Source organism: Hippocampus comes, unplaced genomic scaffold (genome assembly GCF_001891065.2).
Source record: "Hippocampus comes isolate QL1 unplaced genomic scaffold, H_comes_QL1_v1.1 scaffold337, whole genome shotgun sequence".
Classification (NCBI taxonomy): Eukaryota; Metazoa; Chordata; class Actinopteri; order Syngnathiformes; family Syngnathidae; genus Hippocampus; species Hippocampus comes.
In genome coordinates this window covers 88,173-104,942 of record NW_017805929.1, presented here as the reverse complement: position 1 = coordinate 104,942, position 16,770 = coordinate 88,173, and the positions used below count along the sequence as shown (strand labels likewise).

The 16,770-nt window shown below is 43.9% G+C and overlaps 1 protein-coding gene across 2 annotated transcripts in view; it reads right to left on the bottom strand.

Moving 5' to 3' along the window:
* Window positions 1-16,291, bottom strand: part of calcr (calcitonin receptor) — a 32,627-nt gene extending 16,336 nt beyond the window's left edge. Inside the window, exon 1 of one of the 2 annotated variants that reach the window (XM_019889732.1) lies at window positions 15,958-16,291. The gene's annotated coding sequence lies outside the window, so the exon portion shown is untranslated. The remainder of the gene's footprint in view (window positions 1-15,957) is intronic. The other variant, XM_019889733.1, reaches the window with a different exon arrangement.
* Window positions 16,292-16,770: the final 479 nt, after the last annotated feature.

Sequence of the window (16,770 nt, the reverse complement as noted above, 5' to 3'; positions counted from 1 at the left end):
TTCAGCGGATAGCACTCGTTTCTCCGTGTCGCGCAGATTCACGACAGGAAGCCCATCCGTCAACTGTGAGGGGAGCAGTTAAGACGATCGGGGGGCAGGCGTGTGGGGGGTGTATCAGTTGTCAATGGCGACCCACCAGGCTGCCTTTTCAGCATGGACAACTTCTTGTAAGTCACCGTGAAAAGGCCACGACCGAGAATGTTTTTGGATGGAAGCCTCTCGGTCATAATAAAGCACTTAGGATGACAAAGGAAAGACCTCCACCAAGGTCCCTGACTTTTTTTTTTTTTTTTAAATGTTCCATTTCCAGCCCCCGCGCCCACCCTGAGTATAAAAGGGTTTGGCCTTGGCAGGTGAATGATGTGAAAACCTTTTTTTCTGAACAGATTGCTTATCAAATCTTGAAGTAAGTAAAGTGGAGGCTTATTGACAGAGAGGTCCGGAGAGGAAATCTCACTTTTGTAATCCATCCATCCATTTTCCGATCCGCTTTATCCTCACAAGGGTCACATGGGGTGCTGGAGCCTATCCCAGCCATCTTCGGGCAGTAGGCGGGGGACACCCTGAACCGGTTGCAAGCCAATCGCAGGGCACACAGAGACAAACAACCATCCGCGCTCACACTCACACCTCGGGACAATTTTGAGTGTTCAACCAGCCTGCCGTGCGTGTTTTTGGAATGTGGGAGGGAACCGGAGCACCGGAGAAAACCCACGCAGGCCCTGGGAGAACATCCAAACTCCACACACGAAGGCCGGAGCCGGTATCGAAACCACGACCTCTGCACTGTGAGGTCAACGCGCTAACCACTGGAACACCGGGCCGCCCAATTATGTCATCCCTTATTTATAATGGCCTCACATACCACATAAACGAACAAAGAAAGCATTACAATTCTGTCTTTGCAAATTAAAGTTGTCCCTGAGATCTAATGGACAAACCAACTCTTCAAACCTGGGTGAGTGAGGTTCTGCCTCAAGATGAGCAAGGGACGCATCAGAGCGTGAAATTGGACAGCCTAATTGGGAAGAGCTGAGCCCAAAGGTGAAGCTGATATTTTTACCAGCCAATACACGGACATCCCTGCTCTCACCTAGAGTGACAAATCGGGTGGTGACTGTGAACGCGCAGTCAGAAATGTGTTTTGGCCCTTAGAGACGGGCTGAGGTGGAAGTCGGCGAAGGTGGTTCAGGCATCTTTTATGCATTGCTCCTGGCGCGTGCTCGGGGGAAGTGAGAGCAGACCTTGGGGTAACCGAGGACACGGTGGAGGGACGATGTCTCTCATCCGCCCTCGGAATACCTTAGTGTCCACTGTGGTGATAACTGAAGGTGGAGTTCTGGTTCCGAGCATGATGCCTTCGAGGGTCTGCCAGAGATACATATGTTGTTGTTGTTGTACGATATGACGTGGCGATAGTCCAGGGTTGGATGTGAATAGAAAGATGAATCACAAGGCAGACTCATGAGACCTCACGGGACCATCGATGATGCATTAAAGGCAACTTACAGCTCGAGGCCGGGCATTTGTTCGAAAAGTGGCAGATATAACTGAGGATGACAACGAGAGAGTGCTTTGATGTAATCAGACGTTGACTTCAAAGACAGTTGTGCCGTCATTGTCGACTCCATGAAGGTTGTCTTAGAATTCCCGGAAAAGTAGAAGATTCGGGTGATTCGATAGCATTGATCTTTTCCGGATCGAAGAAAATGTCGCTGTTAGGATTTAAGAATCCGGGAGCATTTCTGTAATGACTCGCTCTCGGTCCATCCATAATTAATTTGGCTGGCTGTGTGACACTTAAGCCAAGATGGTCCTCTGTGATGGACCGCACCACCGCATGACTCTTCTCTCTTCCATACGTCTTTAGCCCTGACCTCATACCACTTTGTCCCAGTGCGGTACGCATCGGGGGAAAAAAATGTGAGGTCATGCATTTAGGAGGACATATCGGAGTTTGAACTCTTTCATTCCACAAGACGTACTTGTACGTCTTTTTAAAATTAGGCCCCGCCTACCAAGGACGTACTTGTACGTCTCAGTCTTTTTTTTGCGTCATAGAGAGGAGGAGGGTCTGATGCAATCTGTGAATGAGAATAAGCCGTTTGCATTTTAAATTGTGTAAAAAAAGCGACCAGTAGGTGGCAGTGGTGCCTCACGTGCTTGAAATGCATGCTTTCACAAAAAGCTCTTTTTCTACGTTTTTTGCCCAGGAAACGCCATTTTCATGAAAATTAGCCATTTTGTAATGCCGATTGCTGAAGAATGGAAAAAGATAAGTTAAGCATAGCAAGGTTATTGTAGTTGATCGAACCGAATGAAATAACTAAAATTCATGCTTGGACTTGCTTGGAGTCTAGGCTATTTAATATTCATCGAGAGATCATCGATACAGAGCAAAGCTGCATCAATACATTTTCATCTTTTTTACTCCATCTCTTCGGTCGTGCTGATCAAAGCAGACATGGTCACTCGTGCGTTTTATTTCTACTGGCAGTATAGAATGCGCCGACATGCGCCGCGACGGACCCATTTGTATTACCGATGCGGCACGGTCTCACATTCTCTGCCCCATCAGTCTGGATAAAGTCATGTGACACCACTTTTCCAGGCTCTGACGAAGGGGTACAATTGAGGAGCGCTCAGATTAGTTTGATGAGTGAATGAACATTGACAGATTGCAGTTGTCACCCAGCCGCATGCCGAATGACTTGCGTGTTCGAGCCGGCCCCTTCACGCTGTACTGTATTGACTGAAGAGCGCCTCAGAGTGACAAGTACATTTTGTAAATGTTCTCTATGACTCAATTGGATGGTATGAAACACGCCGTTGCAGAGAAAAGGCTCAGTTAAACAGGTTTTTTTCATGCATCAATCAAATATTCAAAACGACCTATCATCAACGGAAGCAATGTGTTTGGGTGAGGCGAACTCACTTTGACATCTGGTGTTTTTGTTTCTTGTCTTCTAATGTATCTTACTCAAAGGCTAAGCAGTAGCGACTCTGCATTCGGGGCAGAGGAGGCAGTGCCCCACCAGGAGCAGTTCTGCTTGTTTATGTTGCAATGCCTATTTGTGGAGTCTTGAATTGTCTTGAGTAGTTTTGTTCGTCTTCTTTCCCTCGGTCTCTTGTTCATTTCCTGTGTACTCGCAACTTTTTTTTTTTTGTCGAGTCACCCGCCCTTGTCACATCCTCTTGCCTGTTGTGGTGAGTCTTTGCCCCTCGTGTCCCCAAGTAAACGTCCTTGGTATTTGTTGTTTACTATCGATCCTGCCGCTCCGCAACTTCTTGTTTCTGTCTTGTGAGAATAAATTATTTTTGGGCACGCCTTGCCTCCCCCACCGCTTCGCTGCACTCGAGTCCTCCGTCTTGTAAAGCCGTGACAATGAATTCTCCTTCCGATAACTGTAGGCTAATAAGTACTGCAATGTCTGAAAGAAAGTTTCCAGCAGCTGTCAAGTCAAGGCTGACCAGCGAAGGCTTATTTCCAGGGAGTACAACACGGTGATGAATAAACATGAGACTGTACCGTTTTCTGTACGAATTGAGTGGACAGTCATCTCCTCCAGCCTAATGCAACTCATTTCCCAGTAGATCGCTCGCTCCCATGCCATTTGAAATGAAAAGCTACTGCTCATGCTTTATTTCTTATCCTGCTTTAGGGCACTGTAAAGGAAAACATTTTCTTCCTGCATTTTGAGCATCCTCCAAGCCTGTCGTTTATTCTCTGGTGAGCACCGAAGAGTGGTTGGAAGCGGTGAAGCAGAAGAGCATTGTTCGCTTTTGTGTTCCAGATGCTCAAAATGAGCCTCTTGTGATGAACGGACTCTCTTTGGTGGCAAAGTAAACACTTGATTTATACCTCCTGTTTAAAAAAAAAAAAAAAGTAAAGACAGACAGAGCGTTTGGGGTTTTAAGAGGGATTAAAGGGAAAGACATGGACGTAGTACAGAAACATTCTTATGGTTATCTGCTGGGACCTCATTCGGATCCATTAGTAAAACGTCCCTGCTGGTGTTGGGCCTTTTTTCTGACTTCATCTGTCAGTCTGACTGTCATCGAGCAATTTCAGATCATTCCGAGCCTACTGTGCATCCAAAGACAGGCTAATGTGCGTCATCTCCCCAATTTGAGCACGTTCCCAAGCCACACGCCGATAAATCAGCTTTAAGTGTGCTCATTTATCATGTGTGCAACAAGCCAAAGTGAACATGCCCGTTCTCTCGTTTGTGTAGCGCGCTATAAGCCGGTCGAAATGACGGGAGGGACGTGTCTTGCACACTACGCTGTGTGGGGTTTATGATATCACAACTGAAAGCTCGCCCGATACCGCTGCTTCTCAGACAGCACAAATCGATCACGTTGCGAACCTCTCTCGGTGTCACGCTTAAGAGCGATGATGTGGGTCACAAGTCAAGGAAAGAAGCAGATGTCTTTAAAAAGGAAAGGGGGGAAAAAATCACTTGCTTTTTCGGGTTTAAGAAATGATTACTCGTGTCAGGGGTTGAAAGATATTGTAAATAATCGTCTGTCAAAGCTTCATGAGGGATTTATTGGCCAGGTGGAAGAAGCTGAGGCAATTTATCCGGTGACAATTTGAAACCGAGTATGACTGAGTGCTTTGACGGAGTCAATCAGGAAGAGGGACTGTACCGCGGATAAACTGCCAAAAGCAAGTCCATCTTAGACTGGTTTCTTCATGCCACACTTTTTTTTTCCATTTGTTGCATCATCTTGTTTTCAAATGAACAGTAAATAACCACTGTGAGGAATAAACTCAGCATACTTCAAGTGAGATCACATGACCACCCGGTATCGTTTTACGCATTTCAAAAGTGATGGTCCAGTTTAATGCCAATCTACCTACTAAAGGTAAAGTTGCGCAATTCAGCTAAATTTTTTAAGTTTTGCGATTGTGGACGTTGACTTTCCCGCATTTCACAATAAAGAAATGAGAGTTTGTGAGCAATAATTTAGGTGGCCTTTCAAACAGCAAAGCAATGAGTGTTTTAAATGCCTCACGTCATTAGCGCTCTATTTTTCTTTTTTTTTTTTGCTTGACCGTAGACTCCCTGTATTGAGGCAGAAGTCATTGCCCCAAAGGCCACAAAAGAAGAAAAAGAAATATCTCACCCACCTGACAGGTGCGGTGCTGTATCTTCGTGTTTGATTGCAATGTAATACATTTAAATGGAAGCGTTTGTGCTCTTTATTTTGGCTCCAGAGATGCTGCGTGTCACTTTCCAAAGTGCATCAAATTACGCTTCATGAAAATATCATCATCAGATTTTTAGTCTTGATTGCTGTGCAAGAAGCTGCAGCAGGAAAAAAAAAAGAAGAAGAAATGCGGAATTGGCATACACGTCATTAATTAGTACTAATGTCAGCAAATCCTGAGGCCATTGGGATGGTGCGAGTAGAAGATGCATATCTAAAGGGATGAAAACTGATAGATTCAGAATGCTCTCAAAAGATGAAGACAAGGAGGCCACAAAAGAAGAAAAAAAAAGAAATATCTCACCCACCTGACATGTGCGGTGCTGTATCTTCGTGTTTGATTGCAATGTAATACATTTAAATGGAAGCATTTGTGCTCTTTATTTTGGCTCCAGAGATGCTGCGTGTCACTTTCCAAAGTGCATCAAATTACGCTTCATGAAAATATCATCATCAGATGTTTAGTCTTGATTGCTGTGCAAGCTGCAGCAGGAAAAAAAAAAAGAAGAAATGCGGAATTGGCATACACGTCATTAATTAGTACTAATGTCAGCAAATCCTGAGGCCATTGGGATGGTGCGAGTAGAAGATCCATATCTGAAGGGATGAATACTGATAGATTCGGAACGCTCTCAAAAGATGAAGACAGAGAGTCTATCGGACCTTCCTTTTATAATGTCCACCTGTACGCTGGCTATATTTCCTCGATAGAGGCCACCTGTGAACGTTTATGCTCAACAATGCTAATAAGATCCTCACTACCCCCCCCCCCCCCCCGCCGCACCCGATTGCACGTCTCCGAGGTAACCACTGATATGTATTCCCCTCATGCACCAAAAGTAGAAAAACGATGTGTGAAGCGCGATATTTGACATCTTTTGTTGCGAAATCAAATTTCCTCTGCGCTTTCAGGACACGTTGACATAAAAACACATTCCCCCCTCCAGGGATTTAAAAAAAAAAAAAAAAAAAAAGGAAAATGCATTCTGTGCCTGTCGAGCTCTCGTCAAAGCAACAGGTGGCATTATATCAGCTAATTGTAACACCATTTGAGCAAATCAGAAGCCTGAAGTAATTTGTTCCTGGAATAGTCACAAGAACAAAATGAAATGGACTCACGTAACCCGATTGTTACCCAAAGTAGAAGTGGTTGTGTGGACAAGTCCTTTTCACCCACAGGTGTCAAAGTCAAGGGCCCAGGGGGCCAGATCTGGCCCGCCACATCATTTTATCATCATTTAATCAAGCGTGTCAACTTGCATGCTCCTCTGCTAAAATCTGTACTGCAATCTCAAAGTGTCATGTGTCATAAATTATGTTGCGATTTTTCGATAATTTTGTGACCCTCTTTACACTCACTTCAACAATAATGGAACAAATAGCTGTTTTTAGGAAGCAATGACAGCTCCAAAGAAGGCTGAAGTGACAGCTGAAACTATCAGCCATGTAAGCGTTGAAGAGAAACTTCACCCAAAAAGACCATTGTCTGGAAAAAAAAAGAAGTTTTAAACCTAATTTAACAAGCAAATAGTTGATTTGAGTGATTTCCAAATTAGTAATCCATCATTTGGTTGTGTACAAGTTATGCAAAGAGATAGTTAAACATTTATTCGGTTTCACTGTCATAACAGCCCGCCGAGGCAAAACGTAACTCCAAAATGGCCCGCGGCAAAAATGAGTTTGACACCCCTGTTATAATCCAATAAAATGCCTTTACATAGGAGGCTAGCATGAAATGGGTTGTCCCAAAACGTAAACAAACGCAAACACGCCATTATTGCAATTTTATCATTCTAACTCGGACACCAATAAAGGTGCTTCATCTCTCATCTTAAAACCAATCGAGAATAAGACACTTTATGGAAGGCAAACATTCCCCAAGTGTAACATGGGAGCGTTGGCACAACGGAGAGCGATTTATTGTACAAGTCTGAGATAAAAGAGAAGCCCCTCTGGCTCAAGGACAGCATTCAGGCACAAAATGACTCCCGCAGGGGGGAGATCAGAGACCCCCAAAGGCAGACATCCAACCAAATCCTTCGACTCAATCTTCAACTTAAACAAGGCAATTGAAAACTGGCGGTGAGAAAAAGGCTTATCCGCATGGAGCATGATGGGCACTGAGCGGAAAACCAATAGTTCTGTGCACTGGGAAGGAGCAGTTGAGCCACGTGGGAGGAAATAGTAGCTCAGTCTCAAAATCTCTTACAACAGGCTTGCTGTGTGTCTGCTTTGATTTTTCTCTCTCTCTCTCTCTCTCTCTCTCTCTCTCACGGTGGTACAACTCATTTAACGCCTTCCGAAATCTTCCAAGGTGTTCCACGCTAGAGACATTTCTGCAAAGCGTCTGATAAGACCAATTGCACTTGTAGCCATAACCATAGAGTCACACGCAGAAGCAGTAGTATGTTTAGACAACTCCTTACGGTGGGTAAGACATACCTATTTAAAAAAAAACAACCAAAAAAAAAAAAAAACTGCCGTCACATGTAATATACTTAGTTGGTTGAATTAGAATTTTTTTTTTTTCCTTTCGTTTTTTTTTTGCTGTGGTGCAAATCTGGTCAAGCCAAAATCCAAAAAGTCATCCCAAAAAAGTTGAGTGCTTTGCCTCCATGCAAAGCGCCACTTTTATCTAATGAAGCGCCTCAACACTCTTCAACATAGTTCCAAGATGGCGCAAAAGCAACACTTTCGTTTAAATGAAGCTTCTCAAGTCACTTAGAGTTCCCTGGCACAGAGATGCCATAAGGTGGAGCCAAAGGAGTACTTTTATCGCTTTGCCAAATCGGCATGTTTTTCGGCGAGTAGTGAATTGTTGTAGATTCAAAAACCAAAATTCCCACCCCCCAAATATCGAAGTGTACCGTATCTTACTGCACCTTTATGAATGTTGTAAGATTTTCTTTCATTCTCGGTGAATCGATCAAGTTATCTGTTGCTTCCGCTTGGAGCTCGAAGCGGTCTTCATGGTGCGGAGTACCGCATGTACAGCGTGCGCTGTGCTGCACAATCCCATTTGCTTTCTTCTAAAAATACCCAGTGATTGTTGAAAATAGCATCAGATTTTTTATTTTTTTTTTTTGGTGCATAAACAGCATTTTAAATCTGCCCTGGTTCTGTTGAGCTATGTGGGGGAGGTCTTTTTTCTCGGTTACAGCTTGGCAAGTGAAAAAATACACATTTCCCAAGAGGCTGGTATTCCTATGCTTTCTATAATCATATTTCACTGATTCAATATATAAACTTTTTTTACTCTTATTATGTGGTTCAAGAAGGGCAGAAATTATGAGCTGAGGGATTTAGCAGCCGCAGCAGTCATTTAGAAAGCTTAAGACCGCGAATGCGTTCGATCTCTATTTCACAATAACCTGCAGGAAATAGTAAAATCATTTACTGTGGCTTTTGTTTTTTGTTTTTTTAATAATATAGATTCTTTTTTTGTTGTTGTTGTTGCTCTCACAAACGACAAGGGCACTACAAAACATTTTTGCAGTACTAAAGCCCAAACTGTTGATACTTCACAGGGATCCAAACTTCTCATCGACTGATGAATACCAGAGCGCGCACATCTCTCCAAATTGTCTCTTCACGCATGCCGTAATTGCAGCCGTGCCAATTCGAATGTGTTTGAATACCATTACTTGGCAAAGGGAAGCAACAACAATAACTCGGAGAAAAACCTTGGCAAAAACGGTCAGCTCTCATTCCATCTTGATTGGTGCTGCCTGAGCAGATTTTATTTTTTTCCTTAATGAAATGTGGGTCGCTCAAATCATTCCCACACGCCAGCTCAATCGATTTTTCATTCCCTCTGAATAACAAATGTAATTACGGTCACTGCGGATGCATGCCTTTCGCACAAGTACAAACGTAATGTCTTTTTCGTTTTCCAAAAAAAAGCAGTATACAGTTTGTAAGACGTGGAAACTCTGCGCTACTAACAAACTGTTGTAAAGCGTGATGTATCTTTTTTTTTTTTTCGCATGCATTCAGTCCATTTTCACACAGCATTTTTCAGCCGAAATCAAACCTGACTTCTTGTAAAAATCACGTGAAACAGAGGAGTTGAGTCTCTTGTCGTGCCCTTGTGTCAGCCCCCCCCCCCCAAAAAAAAAATCAGTGGATTATTGATTTGAGTTCCGAGCTGGAAACGATGACCAATGTACCCTTTTGCAAGTCCTTAAATTCCCAACATTCATTTCCACTACCCTTTCAGATGACGTTCAGGACTGACGGTTGCACAAATGTTGTCGAGACATCGTCTTTTATCAGAGGAAAGGGTTTGACATTTGCGGGGGACGCCATAATTAACTTGCAGCACAGACTTCCTGGAAATAAAAACTGGATACGTTTTTTTTATTTATGTCTGTTCAGTAAGTGTGAATTCAAGACAATGTTCCTTATTTTCTGTAGGCTACTATCCCACAATGTTAATGAAGTATCTTAAGTATCAGCAGTGGGAAGTAATAAAGTACAGATCTCGTCAACCCCACTCCATCGCTGGTTTTTACCGTTCAGCGTGTCATGTCCATGACAACCACTTAGAGTTTGGAAGAAGTCGGACCAGAAGGGTACACTGAAAATTATCCAACGATTAACGAATAAGTGAGGAGATGTGCATCGGCACAGGTGTAATGTGCCGTCACAGCCCGTCTTATCACAATCCATCGGTTGGAGTTTCACTCTAAAGTCACATTCATTCCCAATAGACTTCTTCGTGGACATATTCACTAATGTGCTAACTGACACAAATGCCAAAGGCCCCAAAAAAAATAAATAAAATTAAAAAAGTTATTCACAGGAACTGCATGTCATAAAATCATCAATTTACTGTTTCTTAATATCTTCCAAATGTTAAACAAATCGCACGGTTTTGTGTCATCACGATGCTCCGTTAAACCGACATGAACTGCCTGTTGCATTTATTTTTTTTCAGCCAGCAGCATCATTAGTGCAGAAGTAAAAGCGCATTGCTGTGTCTCTGATTTTGTAATTAGGAACTAATTGTGAAGGGACTCTGGAGGTTATCGCTATTATTATTATTATTCAATATTCGTTTTTAATTTCATATTCTATGCACGTTCCCCTGAAATGCCTTAATGGGTACAGTTTTCATAGCCTCTCTTCGTAATCACGCACATTTTTATTTCTTTTTTGTTCAAGGTGATAGATGAGTCGAATCATACGGGGTAGTTTATATCATTTTCAACCTTTAGACCTATTGAAGTTTCCCGTTGTCCAGTGAGCTCTTAAATGGTAGTACTATCACTTCCCTGGGGAGTCAAGATATGATCATGAAGACAGATCTTGCAGGAGAAGAAAATGTCCAGAGTGTGCTGGTCAGACGGATGGACAGGGACCCGGCTGATTTTCACTGCGTGCATAATCTGTGTTAAAGCTAATCCTTCTTAATATAGATGTTCTCAATGATCACAATGAGGGAGAAGGCCACATTTTTAAAAGGCTTGCTCTTCAGTCCACCTTTTCACAAGCGAAATGTTGTTTCTGTCAATAACTGACCAGATTATTGTCGGTCTACATGTGTTGCTGCAACACAACTGTAACGCTTTGACCAGATGCACGATGAAAACAATCAGTGAGCAAAATAAAACTATTGTGCAAGCTTTACGAGTACAGTAGTGTTAATCAAGTAAAAAAAATATATATATATAAAATTAAAACCAAATCCCCAAAAATGCTATGTGTCATGGTTCTGTTTCACCTTTGCCATGTTTCTCTGCTCTCCTCTGCCTCTCTGCTTTACTGGAGCATGGCAGGAGGCGCGCTTGGAAGCAAAGACTCACTCCCCCCTTGTTCTGTGCCGGAAAGATCCTCGATCTCCACACTGTGGCTTGCCATGTCGTTCGTTGCCCCTTTTCCATCCTGCCACGCGTTCCAACCTCTCGACTCACCCGGTGAGCTAGTTAATCTTTGTAGCATTGTAGATTTTCCAGTTGCTACTTTGCTTTCTTGAAGATGAGTTTTGTTTTTGAAGAGAGTCATTTTGTGTTGCTACTTTGGACATTTTTTTGGGGGGTGGTGGGGGGAGCTGCCTCAAGATATCTGCTTCCTGGGTCCTCACCTTTTTGTTTGCCTCACGGCTCATAACACAATGCCGAAGTCCTTAGATTTTGAATATCAAATCTTTTTGTGACGATGTACAATTTAATCATTGCATCAACCATTTTGGGCAGAGTCACAGCACGATCACAGATCTGGAAAGCACTCATCAAAGGCTTTGCATTTCAGCTCCCGTTTGGACGCTCGCACCGTTTGCATTGGTATGCAATTGGAGCGGAGACACAGCAGCGCTATGGGAAAGCCCTCAACCGAGTATTTTGTTGCTGGACTTGAGCCGAAAGTCATTAACTATAGTTCCCCTCAGGTCGCTGCCTTCCCTCTACTGGGTCAGAGGGGCGGGATGGCTTCTGGGTCTGACGGTTACAAGCTGCAATCAGACGAGTGAGACAAAAGCAGGGCGATGGCTGCCCTTACCAAGACGATGGCTATGAGCATCATATTAATGATATGGGCTCTCCAACAGACTAAAAAGAGCATCCACAGTTATATTTCAATTAGTTTTAGGACAGATTAACGCACAACTAGGAAAGCACATCGGCGGGAACATCAACAAAAGATGAAGCTGAGTGAGCGAGAGAATCTTTTCAGAGAACGTTGCAGGAACGTTGCTCCGGCTTTTTGAAGACGACACACTGTCGTCTGCAATTCTTTTGAAAACCAACGGCAGTTTTATCCAACTTGCCATGACTCGAGTTCCAGGGGGAAAATGCTAACCTCACAACCCAAATGGCCAAAGCAGCATCATCAAGTGGCGACGCGACTTCTTAGAAAGGCAGCTCAGCAGTTTCCCCGGATGGGAGCTTATCGATCCTTAATGCACGCGCTCTATAACTGTTGACCCTACTCGTGATAGCGAATGGACAAGAAGAAGCTTAAATGACAGGGGAGAAAAAAAAAAGGATGAAAGGGACGCGAATGGCAAAGGAAATCAATAATCAGTCTGCCTGTGTTCAGGTTAGCTTTCTAAGTCAAAATGGCCAATGTCTCCGAACACACTCGCAGTGCTGCCCTTTGGGGAAGAACCTTAGCAACATTCATCTGGAATATTTCTTCCAGCCAAAAGATTATTTATGATTGTCCTCCAACTGGCGTATCTCTCTCTCTCTTTCTTTCTCTCTCTCTCTCTCTTTCTCTCCCCAGTCGTTCTTTTTTTTTTCAAGCCTTGTGGTTAAATTCTTCCGACACTATTCACTTATTATTGTGCAAACTAGCAGGCGGATTTATTGACTTTCCGAGTGCAAGTCATGTTTACGAAGCCACGATACTCCACCTTCGTGCCGGGCAGCTTTCACATTGTCAAATCAACCGCGCTGCATGCTAAGCAGTCACTCGTGTGACCTTTCCTATTTTCTACCACATGAGGCAAACCGCTGCGTCCGAAAAGATGACACTTTTTCAAATTGTGCTGACATTTTGGAGGGATGAATATAGACAGATGCAACACGGGTGTGCCTGGCATATATATCACATGAAATGTCAGTGTTGATAATGGCAATAATGAGGTGTCGATCAAAATCTAGACATTAACTTTCCACATGTTGAGGATTGCATGGGAGCACATGCAATTAATTGGCAGCGGGGAAGTACAAATTTCATGACGGATGTCTCCCCCCCAAGTCAGTCCACTTATATGCCTTTCTGTAACTGTTCCAGTCTCTCTGTTGCAACCTGCTGGCCGCGCTGAAAACATCCTGGCTGGAGCCCCTTCATGGCAAGGTACTGTTGAGGAATGATACACGTGTCAGCGTGTCGGTCTCATGATGTCAAAATGCGAACCAGCCTGATTCAAGAGGATTCTTTCCATCCCAATTCTAACCGAACCAGGAAATGGATTCCATGGATCAAATACGTTTTGCTGTTTCGCTCGTTTTCGAGATCAAGTTATGAGCGAAAAATACTGAAATATTGAACATTTGGACATGTACATATCTTCAGAGGTCAAATTAAGTTCACCACCAAAGGCTGGAGTGTATTTTAGATTCATCCTGAAATTTCACCCCAAAGCTGAAAATCCCCCCCCCCCAAAAAAATTTTCGGAGTGGTCTGGAGAATCGCAAGAATCTATTAGCTTCAAATAAATTGAGCAGTTTGGCAGTGCGACATGAAATGTCAGCCTCCTTGGATGGCTAAAAAACGGTGGATTAATCTTTTCTTATTATTCCACGAAAACAATATTAATCATAATAATGCGTTTACAGTAGTGGGGGCACATAGAACATATTATTGCAAAGACATTTTTTTTGACTTGACTTCCACTTTAAAGGTTGCATGTTCACAGTCTGTCCCTCAGGGGGGCGGGTGATGACTAAATCATCTGCGACTCTGCCAATCATCAAAGTTGTCTGTCCTCGAGGCAGCCTGCCGAGAAAGTCAAATCAAAGGGCCAGTAGCTGGATTTGTTCCTCTCAGGTGGTTCCCTCAGACAACCCAGAGATGGAATAGTTGGGAAGTAAAAGTGACAACAAATAGTTCAAAAGACTAAAGAGCAGCACAGACAGTCGATTTTCTTCGGTGACCAACACAGCTCATGTTTCTCAGCTTCTTACTGATTGCATCAGGAAAGACCGATGGAAATGTCCTTTTCGGAATGAATCTTTTTGCGAATATACGTTTCGCCGTGTGTATTCATCATAACCATTTGCCTGAGGGACGCTTCTTGATTGTATGCATTGAGTCAGGAAGGTGTGCATTCGACACTATTATTATACTCAAGTGGAGCTTGGTGAATATAAGCCCTAACAGTGAATTGTTTTTGCTCTAACACACAGGCATTTGTCTTTTTTATTCTCTTCACACACAGCAAGATGCATTCCAAACTGAAGACACACACACACACACACATGCACACACACCTGTCGGTTCTGTTCTAGCACCACCTATTGATAATACAGTATCGCAGTTCACTGTACAGACGCTCTTAGTGAGTGGTTGGATGATCATTTGAAGTAGACAGATCAGAAAATCTACTTATAGTCCCAACGTATTTGTACTTCATTACTTCCACCCGCTGCCCAGCAACGTGATAAAAAGCTTCAGAGCACTCTTGGCAAACTGCAACAGAGTGAGCGTGAAATTCAATCTTAGGACAGCGAGCTTTCGAGGAGATCATTTGCTTTGAATGAAGCCCGGCATTGAGTGACATGGCAAGTGGACGAGGTCTGCAGGTGCAGCACGTAATACAGTCAGTCGCGGGTTCAACTTGCTCGGGAGCCAAGCGAGCTACAGAGCAGCTTTGAGTGTCTTTCATAATGTATTATCAGAGAGAGACACATTTGCAAAACAATCAGTCAGGTGTTCGCTGCGCTCCGGATCATGTTATCAGAATAGCTCGTTTGCTTGAGGCAGGTGGGCGGGGAGGGGGTCAAAGGTGAGGGCTCTTCCACCGTGACACGTTCGGACCGTGTAGGGTTCTCCATGAGGTCTGATTTGTTCCGCAAGTCGAAAGGTCTGGACTCAATTAGGCCGCGTGTCAATCGAGCCAATTAAGACGGGAAGAGTCACATACAGCTCCGCCGATGAATAAAACATGCGGCATTAGCGTCATTACAGGAGCGAAAAAAGAACAGGTAGTCTGCTGACCTTCACCATTTGACGGATGTCCGTTCTGGTTTGCGTGAGCGCGTGTGCGCGCGCGCACGTTCCTGTCCATTTCTTACATTTGAGTGCCACGTGAAGTGTATGGCGCGGATGATACATCCTCAAAGGCCTGCTTTTTTTTTTTTGTTGTGTTGTTGTTTTAATTTAATCTCTCTATCTTTCCCTGACCCCTTCAAAGACACACAGATGGGGAATGATGAATGAACAAACTGATGCGCCAGGCACACAAAGCAGCGAGACACTTTTGGCAAGTCTGCAGGGCGCTGCGCATTTCCCAGTCTGCCTGTCACCGTGGATCTCCTCATTGATGTCTGCCTCATTCTGAGCTATTATTTTTTTTTCCATCATCTTCCTCCAACAGCCTGCCTCAGTCTGCGGGTGTTATCGTGTGCGGTATCGCAACGCCAATGTTCGGCATGTGCTCGAAACCCGCACTCGATTCTTGTATGTCATGACAGCAGGCAGTTAGCACAGTTGAGTTGCCTCACGCGAGGCCCAAATTTCACCATACGTGAAGCTTATGGGAACAGTTTAAAAGTGAATGCATTGCGGGCTGTTGCATTCGGCAGACTGTAAGACTGATCTTTTAGTTCATGCATAATTCATTCTTTCGGAAGGTGCTCAAGTGACTCTCGTTTTTTTGGTTACATGGTTCCAGTGTTCTTTGAAAGCGAGGGATGTACTAAAAAAAAATATATATACTCTTGATTTGCACGTTGCATTTTCGCCTCTGAAAATACATCTTTAGACTTAGAAACAAATCGGCACACGTTGATTCTAGTGTTTCCCTGTTAAACAATGTCCACATCTGTAGGAGTTGATTGTTACATGAATGATTCCTGCATGAGTTTTACTCCTCCATCCTCATGAATAAGGCACAGCATGATCAATCACGTTCTGGCTATTTTTACTTTGCAACCCCAAAAATGTGCATAAATCCTGCCGCGTAACAACCAAATGAAAATAAGCACGTGGGGAAGATCTTGCACACAAAATAAGCTGAAAATGTGTCGAGCAAATGAGTTCAGTTTTATTTTAACCAAGTAAATAATGACTTACCTAACCCCAATTGACATAAATAGCAGCCACGAGAATGCTTCGGTCGGGGGATAAAAAAGCCTCTCCTCGCAGCAGATCGCAAAATCACTCAAAACCTTTTTCCTCCAGATTGATTAAAAGCCCCCAATTATAATGCGATCTTGCAGTTGTTTTTGCAAGTGTCGGTCTACCTTTCACCGGGGCAGAGACTTCGGGTCTATGTGCGCGGAGCAGAGCGCCAATGTGTGGCCGCGCGGAGCTGTGACAGCCAGCTGACTGGCCGCTCCTCTTGCGCCTGGCGATCAGCAGCCCTCCGCTTTGAACGGGAGCTCCTCCTCGTCTCAGCTCCCAGTGCGGGCTGATGCCTGCGTATGTGCGTGGGTGTATGCGCGTCGTGCCCCCCCACCCAGTGTTTAGTTTAAATAAACCTGCAGGGAGCGAGGGAGGGGCGGCGGGGGTGTCATTGTGATGTGAAGCAATTGGCTTGCCTCATGTATACAATCAATTTTCAATAATATATGGATGAAACATTGCGATTGGGATTGGCCCAACAGTAGCCTTATTTTAAGGTATCATGTACACGTTAAGGCTGCCGATACTAGCCACATATTAAAAAAAAAAAACAAGTTCTCCTCGGCAGTAGTTGGCACTCTATTGGCGGCAGTTTGACACATCTGCGAATCGTCATTTGCGTCAGACAGAAAGGTCTTTGTTCAAAAATGGAGCCATTGTGTTAAATGAGATTTTATGATTCTGTTTTGGTAGACGGGTGCCCATGCGTCCGGCGTCAAAATGGCCGCAACGTTATTTTCGTGCTTGGGCAAATGTAGTCTC